The following is a 10,722-nucleotide window of genomic DNA, read 5'->3' as shown; positions in this document are numbered from 1 at the left end:
TTAAGGTTGGTTCTTAATTTGTGTTTAAAGAGGACGGGTAGGGGAGTGACCCTAGCCTCCTCCCTTGTGTTGTAACTCAAATATTTTACATTGAAGTTTATAATTGAGACAACTATAAAATATTTGGAGGTTACGACCCTCCCTCATATACAATTGTGGTCATGTGTTTATATGTGATGTTCATCGATTTATGATGTTGATGAATTTATGATGCACATTTATATGGATGGAGATATTTTCATGTTGACTTGTGAATTGGTTTCTTGTAATTCCGCAACAAGTGTTAACTAATCACATTATAAGTACAAAGAAAAGGCATAGTCAAGGTGTTGTACTTGCAAGTCAGTTGTGCCATTGTTGAGGAAGCACGTTGGTGCCATAGGCTTAGAGGTCACGACACACCTTAACTCATGTGAATGCTCTCGGGGCATGAAAAGTGGTATCATAGCTTATTTTGTGGTGGGATCCATATCACTAAGATGTGGATTTCAAAGCATATTTTGACATGTTCATCGACATAGAGACCCTTCTTCATCAGTGAGATAGTGTTGGAGTAGGATTTATCTGGTGGGTAGTTTATAACTTTGAGGAGGTGATTTACAAGGCTAGCAGGTTCTACTATTTGGGGTGATCAAGGTATTTTTCTGATCAATTTCCAAAAGGGAAATATTAGGTTAGCTATTGGTTTTATTAGGCTTGATTATTAAGGGAATTTGTGTAGGGCTCGTGATTTGGTTTTTTAAAGAAAATGGAGATGGTTGGATCATATGCTGAACATGGAAAAACACCTAAGCAAAATCGCACAAGAAGTAGAAGATATGCATATACAAAAGTTGTGCGACTTATGTTTTTATACATATTTCATATATGCACAAATATTATGTATATGAAAAACTTTTATATGTGCACATATTTTCCGTATATGCGCAACTTTTGTATATGTGCACATTCTATATATGCACATATCTTTTGTTTATGTGCATATCTTCCATATATTTGCAATTTCTATATATGCACATATCTTTTGTCTATGCACATATTTTCCATATATACAAATATATTTCTTATATGCACATACATGTGCACAACTTCAACTTTCATATATACACTGCTTCCACATATATGCATATCTTCCATATGTGCGTAACTTTTGTATATATACATATACGAAAGTTTCACACATGTAGAAGATATGCACATATATGAAAAATATGCAATACAAAAGATGCACTTCAGTGCGACTTCCATAGATGCACATATCTTTTGTATATAAGTATCTTCCATATATGCACATATAATAAAATTACGCATATACGGTAAATGCACATATACATAATATATTTTGCATATATATAAGATATGTGAATATACGAAAGTTGTGCATATACAAAAGATGTGCGCATATATGGAAGTTGTGCATATATTTTTGTTGACATATATGTATATTATAGAAGTTGCGCACAACTTCCGTATATGTGCAACTTTCGTATATGTGCGTGTAGGAAGTTGCGCATAGACAAAATATATGTGCATATATAAAATTTACACATATGCAGAAGATATGCGCATATACAGAAGTTGTGTAGAACTTCAGTCTCTGTATAGGCATAGATTTTGTATATGTGTAATTTCTGTATATACACATATCTTTCGTATAAGCACAAACGAATATTTACGTATATGAAAGTTGCACATATATGGAAATTGTGCATATACACAGACTGCACATATACAATGGTTGAAGTTACACATAAATTATATATATGTGCATCTACCGTATATGCCCAACTTTCATATATGTGCATATACAACAGCTATGCATATACAGAAGTTGTGCACTACTTCAACCTTTGTATATGCCCAATTTTTGTATATGCAAATATCTTCCATATATATGCAACTTCCATATATCCACATATATGAAAGTTACACACATACAAAATATATGTGCATATATGGAAGATATGCATATATACAGAAGATATGTGCATTTGTGCAGGGTTGGCGATTTGGTTACATAACAAATGGAGATGGTTGGTTCAGATGCTAAAATTGGCAAAATGCTTGAGTAAAGTTGCACTCAAAAGCAAAAGATATGCATATATAAAAGTTGTGTGACTTCTTTTTTAATACATCTTTTGTATATGTGCATATCTTTCGTATATGCACAACTTCCTTATTTGTGCAATTTTCGTATATATGCAACTTTTGTATATGCACATATCTTCCATATATGTGCAACTTATGTATATGGGCATATTTTCTGTATATACACAACTTTTGTATATGCACATATCTTCCGTATATGTGTAAATCTTTTGTACATGCACATACTTGTGCACATCTTCTGTATATGCACATACATGTGCACAGTTTCAACTTTTGTATATACACTGCTTCTATATATTTGCATATCTTCCATATGTGCACAATTTCCATATGTGTATATATGGAAGTTGTGCACATATGTAAGATATGTGCATATACAAAAGATATGTGATTCAAAATATGTGCATATATAGAAGTTGTGCGACTTCCATAGATGCACAACTTTCGTATATGTGCATCTTTTGTATATGCACATATATGATATATGCGCATATACAAAAAATATGCATATACAAAAGTTGCACATATACGAAAGATGTGCATCTATAGAAGTTGTGTATATATGGATTTTGTCGTATATGCATACTATAGAAGTTGCACACAACTTATGTAACTTTCGTATATACGCAGCTTTCGTATATGTGCATATGCAAAAGTTATGCACATATACAAAATTTGTGCATATACAAAAGATATATGCATATACGGAAGTTGCATATATGCAAAAGATATGCGCATATATGGAAGTTGCACATATATGAAAGTTTTGTATATAAGGAAGATATGTGCATATACGGAAGTTTTGCAGAGTTTCAGCCTCTGTATAGGTGCAGCTTCCATATATGCACAAACATATATTCACATATATGAAGGTTGCACATATACAGAAATTGCGCATATATGGATGTTGTGCATATACGGTGGCTGAAGTTGCGCATAAATTTTGTATATGCGCATCTTCCATATATGCACAGCTTCCATATATGTGCATCTACCATATATGCACAACTTCTGTATATGTTCATCTACTGTATATGCATAACTTCTATATATGTGCATATACAGAAGTTGTGTACTACTTCAACCTTTATATATGCACAACCTCCATATATGCACATATATGAAAGTTGTGTATATACAAAATATATACTCATATATGGAAACTGCACATATACCGAAGACATGCAATACATAAGATGTGCATATATAGAAGTTATATGACTTTTATATATGCACATCTTTCGTATATGTGCATGTCTTATGTATATTCCATATTTTTCGTATATATAGTAGATGCACATATACGATAGATGCCCATATACGAAAAATACGCACATATATGAAAGTTATGCATATACAAAAGATATGCACATATACAGAAGATATGTGCATATACGAAAGTTGCACATAGACAAAAACTGTGGATGTTTGAAGATTGTTGTAGATACATATTACGAAAGTTGCGCATAGTTTCTGTATATGTGCAACTTCTATATTTGTGCATATACAAGGTGAGGAACTTAGTCAGATATGCCATTTTTGTAGAAACTCCTGTATCTTTCGCTTGATTTCTTCGTTTTCCATAAGAGAGTGATGGTAGATTGTCCCATTAGACAGAGGTGCTATGGGAGTCAAATCGATCGATTGCTTCACCTATCAGTACAATGGTACCCCTGTAGGTGAAGAGAAGATATCCCTGTACTCTTCCGTGACCTTATCAACTTGCTTCTACTGCATGGAAGAACTTGTTCTAGGGGCCATGGATGTGGCCATGATCTTCCCCTTACTTTGTGAGTGAATCAGGAAGAAAAAATCCCAACAGAAGTTGCATACTACCTTTGCACTCCTAGTACCATCATATGTATCTGGTTCCTTGACCTTTACTCTTATTGAAGTGATGGAAAATTTTTTCCTAACAACATTCTTCAATAATGCAATCCTCTATGACTAATCATTGATCAAACCAAGCAGAATTTTCTTAGTTGTTTACATAAGTTATTTTCAAGTGGAATATATGTGCGTATATGGAAGTTGTGCATATACAAAAGTTGCACATATATAGAAGTTGTGCATATGTTATCACAATTTAGTTTAAGGATAAATAATTCAAGGGTAATGGATTGAAATAGTTGTTTAAAATATTCCACAAAAAATTCAGGCACACTGACAGATAATTTGTCAACATTGGCTCAAAAAATTTAAAACGTTGGCGCTGATAAATCAAATGGAAACACTATGTTTTACTTTGTTTTTCCTTTTTTAATTATCAACTTTGGGCACGTTTTTCGAATAGATGCAATTGAATTTTTGAAAACCCAAAGAGGTTTTTGTTAGGAACGAAACCATTAACAAAAACATCTCTTAGTTTTTACATAGGTTTCATGGTTTGGAAGATACGAAGGAATATTTGCAGCCCATTTTTTCAGATTTAAATATTTAATGATTTCTTGTTTTAGCCATTAACTTTGGGTGCGATTTACGAGAAGGTGGTGATGAATTTAAAAAAACAAAAAGAGGTTTTTGTTAGGCACTAGATAATTTACAAACATCTCTTTCATTTTTTACACAAATATTACGGTTTGAGAGATTTGAATAGCTCTTTGAAGCCTATTTTTCATAAATTCGCTAGATTTATTTTTTTCTATTTTTAGAAAATGGCCCAATCAACTTTCAATTGGAGAGCCAGCTCATCAATTTGAATTGAAAGAAAACTAAATATGGATGAGGAGGTTTTTAGATCCATTTATTTTGGATCTTGGTAGGATATGTATATTTTTAGTATTTTGTATTAAAAACTTTCTAGAAATTGTGGATCTCAAAACTTATGTAATTTTTGTATAAATTAGAGGAATTATAATAGATCAAGGTTGGACTTTGAGAGAAAAAAACTCTATTGTAACTGTGTTCATTGGAAATTAATGAAATATCTCTTGGACTAGAAGTACAAGGGTTTTTGTTTCAGGGATTCCTCTTTAGCAATTGTGGTATGTATCTTAGTGTTGTATTTCCTTCTTTGTTTATCATTATATGTGTATCTTCTTATCTAAATTGCAAAGAAGATGTAAAATTCATGTGACAATGCTCTATATCTCATATTCAAATATTCACCTTTCAACTGATGATTTTATACATAATTCCTCATATTGTTGCTCTATTTTAAACTCTGAATTTACTCTTCATCTTTCCATGCTATGAATGAATTGATGTCTAGCAATTGTTGATTGTAGGCCTTTGAAGGCAATTACTTTTTTTCACCAAGCTTTGAAGGTCTTGAGTCAGTTTCTAATAGGACTCCATGCCCAATGGTCTTTTCCTTGATCCCCAACCAAATCTATCATTCTTACACATTAAATCTGGCCACTAAGCATATTAAAGACCTGTTGTTGTTGTGACCTAGAGTAGTAGAGTTGATGAGAGATCCCTCTCTAGATTGAAGGGTCAACTTTCAATCCCAAAGTGGTTAGAGGTTACCTCAGTGACTTCCATCCACATCTAGGAAATTACAGAGTGATAACAACATATACGGAAGATATGCACATATACGAAAGATATGCACATATACGAAAAATGTATAAAAATGAAAGTCGTACAACTTTTATATATGCATATATTATACTTCTTGTGCAACTTTTCATAGGTGTTTTGTCATTTTCAGCATGTGAACCAACCTTCTACATTTTATATAGAAAACCAAATCACCAACCCTGCACAAATTCCCTTGAGAATCAAGCCTAATAAAACCAAAATCCAACCTAATATTTCCTTTTTTGGAAATTGATCACAAAATACCCTGATCACCCCGGATAGTAAACCCTACAAGCCTTGTCAATCACCTCCTTAAAGTGATAAACTACCCACCAGATAATCCTACTCCAACACTATCTCACTAATGAAGAAAGGTCTATATGTTAATGAACATGTCAAAATATGCTTTGAAATCCACCTCTTCTTGGTGTGGATCCCACCATAGAATAAGCTCTAATGCCACTTGTCATGCCCCCAAAGCATTCCCATGAGTTAAGATGTGTCGCGACCTCTAAGCGTGTGGCACTAATGTGTTTCCTCAATAATGGCACGACCAAATTTCAAGTAAAACACCTTGACTGTGCCTTTTATTTGTACTTATCATGTGATTAGTTAACACTCGTTGCGAAATTACAAGAAGCCAATTCACAAGTACAACATGGAAATATCTACAGCCATATAAATGTGCATCATAAATCCTTAGAGAAATTTTAAGCTCTAAAATGGCACTCCTAAGGAACATTATAAAATAATAGTGGAAATAATAAAATAAGATTAGATTACCTCATCAAGTTTTGGAGGGAAAAAAGAAAAAAATATTTTTTCAACTTGTATTTTTAACTTATTTCCTTACGATTTTAAGAGTGGGAACTCTCGTTGGAAATATAACTTAATTTTGCATCTGAGTACCCATGTTGCATACTTTCAATGGACTCTACTACATGAAAAATGTGAAATACATGAAAAAACGTGATTGCAGTCACATTTTTCATATATTTTACATTTTTCGTGTAGTAGGGTCCATCAAAAAGCTTGCAACATGGGTACTCCTTGGATACCAAATTAAATTATGAATCCAACGAGTGCTCCCACTCGAAATTTGAGAAAAATGGTAGCGAGATAAGTTGAAAATACGAGTTGAAAAAACAAATTTTTTTTTTTTCCCTTTTTTCTTAGTCTAAAAATGGCAAATCATCCCCCATGGTTGACATCATCATATTAAATCCTATTGGTTCTTATAAAATTGATTTTTCTTGTACATTTTTTTTAGGCCCATTTTTTACCTCAAAATTTCGCTAATGTCATCAACATCATAAATCGATGAACATCACATATAAACATATGACCAAAATCACATATTATGGAGGGTTGTAATCTCTAAATATTTTATATTTGTCTCAATTATAAACTTCAATGTAAAATATTTGAGTTACAATAACAGGGAGGAGGTTAGGGTCACTCCCCTACCGTCCTCTCTAAACACAAAGAAAGAACCAACTTAAACATACAAGTTTGGGTCACCTCGAGTGGTATCGACCCAACCCATCTGCCCGTTAGATAGAAAACTCTATCCTTGACCTAAAACTTTGGACTTATACCTCAATATGCACCTTCCTACACATCAATCATGTACCTGTGGATTCCTCTACTCTCTCTTGGCTTTGTCAATAAACCATCACCCTAACAAACCATTATCCTTGACCTCGAATGAGCATATCCCAGAGCCCATCTCAGCTTTGTTCTTTGTTCCATTCAATTATCCTTCATTTGACACTATACTCTTTAGTTTTGTCCACTGAAATTTTGTTTTGTTTCATCATGTGTCTCCCCCATCCACTCTTGGAAATATATACATGTCTACGGTGAGGGGTGTTGAACAATTACGACCCATTGGCTACTTGGGTCATCCCATGGGTTGTCGTGACTCCACCAACGTGCATTCTCATCCTCCTCATGTGGTCCTACTTGGTTAAAAGCATTGTTCACACTCCACTTGAGCCAACATGCCTCATCATCTCCCACTCAGCTAAACACATCATTGTGGGTACCTCACTATGCCAGTTTGTGGAGTGTGGACGCATGCCTTGGGGGCGCTCACCTATCAACCTATAGTTCTCTTGGTCCACCATGGGCAAGCTCTACTCATTGTGCCCATGTTGCTCGACACCTCCTCAGCACTCTAGCTCACACAATGGGCGAGTTGCCCCATGTATGGGGGAAAACACCAAAACTTCCTAAAATGTCACATGTATTGTGATGGGAATTCCACCATTCTCTCCATCTTGATGTCATTCGAGGTGTGCGTGCGCACTCAACTCTGAAGTTTGACATCCTCCTCCACTAATAAAATGTTTTCATCCTTGACAATGAACCCCCTTCAACAACTTATCCACCACTAAAGATGTATTTGCATCATGAGGAAGGTGCTTATATCTAACCCTCCATATCATCAACACGTGAATAGCCCTACATGTTGGATCCCCATGTTGATGTTGCATGATACCTGTTGGTGTTGTCATTGCATTGTGTTTTCACAATTAGGCAGTGGTGGAAACCAACAAGAAAATTTTTGTATTCCAAACTTGTTAACTTACGAGACCACCCACTGCTATCGGATCAAACTCTATTAATCTACAACATTCTTTTGATGTTGTGATCATGAGCACTACTCAATCAATGAACCAAATTCAATTCAGGGTCCCCTTGGTTTATTGTTAGTTAACAATTTGGGGTTTGATGTTGGAACTCCTATTGCGGGGCCCTCATTAAAGGGTTACTACCTTGTGGTGGCATGTTTGTAGTGCAGGCTTAATCTATGGCCCTTGTTCACCCCGAGGACCCCCTTGGTCTATTATGAGTTAATTCCGGGGGGGAGGGTTGGAGGTACGAGGTCCAAAATCAGAACTCAACCTCAATAAAAACCACTCTACTTTTCAGTTTGGGGCCTTTAGCATGGAACCCTATACAGGTGCGGAACTACACTTCCACTGTGGCAAACCTTGTGCAACGAGTAATGCATATTCTCAAGCAGCGAACCTCGTGTAGGGAGTAATGTGTATTCGACAATGGAAAACCCCATGCAAGGAGTAATATTTACTCTACTGCAGATTCTGAATTGACTGCAACTACAAAGTAAGCCTAAAGGTTGCCCCTTCCTATGAACTATGACCTCTGTCTACTTCTTGACTGTTTTGCAAGGGTCTTCTCTAAGTAGTTATCTACTACACAAATGATTGATATGGTGTTTAATTACCACCTCTCCTCACAAATTATTAGCACACACCATAGAATCAAACATACCATGCACAAAGAACATATCTTGCTAACATTAGATTATACAGAACTAGGTGATTACACATATTTTGAATTTCATTACATGAGCTTGATAACTACTCACGATGTTATAGAGTTTTCTTTCTTGTGCCCCCCTTCTCCTCTCGTCCTCTCTAACCTAAGAAAAATTTCAGTAGGACAAAATGGAGGTTGTAACTAACATGCCTATTATATGCCTACATCTATCCCTCTTCTAAAAGCTAATCCCACGTTACCTAATATAGTATTTACATATGTCCCTTAAGGAAACTTCAACATAACTTCTAAACCAACACCTATTCTCTTAGGCTAAATATCTTGATTTTCAAAAATACAAAAGGGAATTATTCATGTAGGTGAAATAATTTCTTTTAAAATGCTCGTGCATCATTTGTCATTTTCATTTTGTTATTTTTTTATATGATAGTAAATGTGTGAATAAGAATCCTAAAACACCATTGGATTTTAATTAATGTTACTCTCCATTTTATGAGAACCATTTTAGAAAATCACTCATATGCTCTCAAAATACCCACAACTCGACTGGGATTCTACCAAATACAATATTGAGTTATAAATATATACACATGTATGTAGAAGTATTTGGAATATATGTATATCATGTCATGTGAAATAAGGAAAGTGCATAAGTGTGTTTATTTTTATCTAAATTGGATATTTTATAATGTTTCAGAAATATGATGGACAAGATCTAAGTCACTCTGTGACTTTATTTGTATTCATCAAAATTTGTCACTAACTTAAGTACATTGTATAAAATATTGATTTCAATATAAAAATTCAAAAGGAAAACTAATACTCCATCCTATCTTTAAATTTAAGTAAGCCTTATCATTAGAATTTCATCATATATATATATATATATATATATATATATATATATATATATATATATATATATAGTTTGGGTCAACGGTCCATTGCATGGAAAAATAATCTACCCATAGTGGCATGCTATCATTAGGATTATACAATGTTCTATCGAGGGAAGTATATTGGGTTATTTTAATTTTCTCAAAGTGACTTCCATCTTCAACCCCTCCTCACATGTTTGAACCAAAAACTTCGTAAAAACTAAACCCTAGTCAAATAAGAAATTGGAAATATCATGGATTGCGAACATTCTGAAATATAAAGTATACCATAAATTTGTCAATGCTAAACTAATAGTGGTTAATCGATTGCTATAATAATGGATTGACAAAGACTAATAAAAGTTTAATGTCATAAATAAAAATCTAATAGAGATCCAAATAGTTATGAATATGGTTTTTGTTGGATTGAGGCTTCTGTGATCCATATCAAGTTTATGAGAGATTTTTCGGTGTAAATCACATGATATTTCATTTGTCGACGTGTTTCAAACCAACCAGTGTGGTTCATCGTCAGGACAAGTTGAATGAACAGATCAGGCTTTGCATGTTAAATAGATAGAGCAGAACCTCCAACGGCTATATTCAGGTAACAGCTATATTGACAACAGCTAGATTTGACCGGTTAGTTAGGACAAGATAATAACCATTATTTAATTAGATAAGTTACCCCGGTTAGTTATAAAATGGACCCTTTTTATACACTTACAATTATAAATATGTATTAAAAATAAAAATTACAACATAAATTAATTTAAATTAATAGTTAGTTAACAAAGTTATTATATCTAAAAATTAGAGTAACTAAAAGTTAGTTATAAAAGTTAACATGCAAAGCCTAATCTGTTCATTCAACTTGTCCTGACGATGAACCACACTGGTT

Source organism: Pinus tabuliformis, chromosome 1_2 (assembly GCF_031772625.1).
Source record: "Pinus tabuliformis cultivar Carrire ecotype Pingquan chromosome 1_2, CPIR1, whole genome shotgun sequence".
In the NCBI taxonomy this organism is placed as follows: Eukaryota; Viridiplantae; Streptophyta; class Pinopsida; order Pinales; family Pinaceae; genus Pinus; species Pinus tabuliformis.
Note: the sequence above shows the minus strand (reverse complement) of the source record.